General features: G+C 37.5%; 1 protein-coding gene across 2 annotated transcripts in view; it reads right to left on the bottom strand.

The window, feature by feature from the left end:
* Positions 1-1420, bottom strand: part of Cep126 (centrosomal protein 126) — a 56860-nt gene that overhangs the window by 26254 nt on the left and 29186 nt on the right. The gene's annotated exons all lie outside the window — the stretch shown is intronic.

Genomic DNA, 1420 nt, shown 5'->3' on the forward strand with positions numbered 1-1420 from the left:
GGTTGCATCCTCCTTCTGCTCCTTGGGTACTTTCTCTAGCTCCTTCATTGGGGGCCCTGTGTTCCATCCAATAGCTGACTGTGAACATCCAATGAAGGGTCACTTTTACTGACTCTATACAGTAACCCAAATGAATGATAAAATGAACCCCCTTTCCCTGGTATGCATTGCCAACTTTGTTAAAAATCAAGCAATTAATTATGTGAGCCTGTATTCCATTAATGATATTAATATCATTCTGCAGATGCTACACTGTGCTAATTATTGTAGCTTTAGATACAGAATCTAGTAATGAAAGTTTTAAAATTTGTTCTTGAGATTGTCTCAGCTATTTTTAGTATGTGCATTTAATAATATAAGTATTAGAGTACGGCAATTTTCACAGAGCCAGTTGGAACTACATGGTCTCAACATGTATGCATTTTCTTCTCCACTCAGATCTTTTTTCATTTTTCTTTATGGTATTTTTAGTCTTCTCTATAGGAGTCATAGGAGTCATTAAAGTCTTTACAGTCAATTATTCTCATAGGCTTATATTTTAAACGTTATTTAAGAGATACCATTATTGCCGGGTGTGGTGGCACACGCCTTTAATCCCAGCACTCAGGAGGCAGAGGCAGGTGGATTTCTGAATTCGAGGCCAGCCTGGTCTACAGAGTGAGTTTCAGGACAGCCAGGGCTATACAGAGAAACCCTGTCTCGAAAAACAAAAAATAAAAAAGAGATACCATTATTAAAATTTCTAGGTCTGACCCTCTGAAATCCTAAAACATTTTGACTATTATTCTAATTTTTTTTAAATTGCTATTTCCACCCAGCTTTGTATTTAGTAAGGGATCCTGTCCTGTCTGTGGAGTAAAGCATGTTGTATCAGTAGCAGGCAACACTGTGTTCTCTGCCACTGTCTCTTCTCAGTAAGTTTCTTTTGGTTGACACCCTTTGCCCCTGAGGTTTAATTTTACTTTTATCTGAGCCCCTAAGTAGGCTTATTCATTATAAATTTTTGTTCATGTTCAGATGAGGATAGATAATTATTTCACTGTAAGGAATTAGTCTGCACTTTGGAATACAATCCCATGTAATGTGTTTCAGAATATATTGCTCTTCTTGGCTTTATAACTTCCACAATCATTTTACTAATCTTTATCAGTGTTTTTCATTACTCAGTCTCTCTTCATTATTCACAGCCTTCAGTCTTGCTTCCATACTCATTCTCCTAACACTCAATTGACAAACCAGAAGCCATGGCAGTCCTCCCAATTCTTTCCTAACCCACTTCCAAATCAATCTCTCAATCTCTCTCTCTCTCTCTCTCTCTTTCTCTTTCTCTCTCTCTCTCTCTCTCTCTCTCTCTCTCTCTCTCTCTCTCTCTCTCTCTTATCTCAAAAGAAAGAAGTGTGAACAACATGTTATTCACACT

The sequence above is a fragment of the Mus pahari genome, chromosome 10 (assembly GCF_900095145.1).
Source record: "Mus pahari chromosome 10, PAHARI_EIJ_v1.1, whole genome shotgun sequence".
NCBI classification, from domain to species: domain Eukaryota; kingdom Metazoa; phylum Chordata; class Mammalia; order Rodentia; family Muridae; genus Mus; species Mus pahari.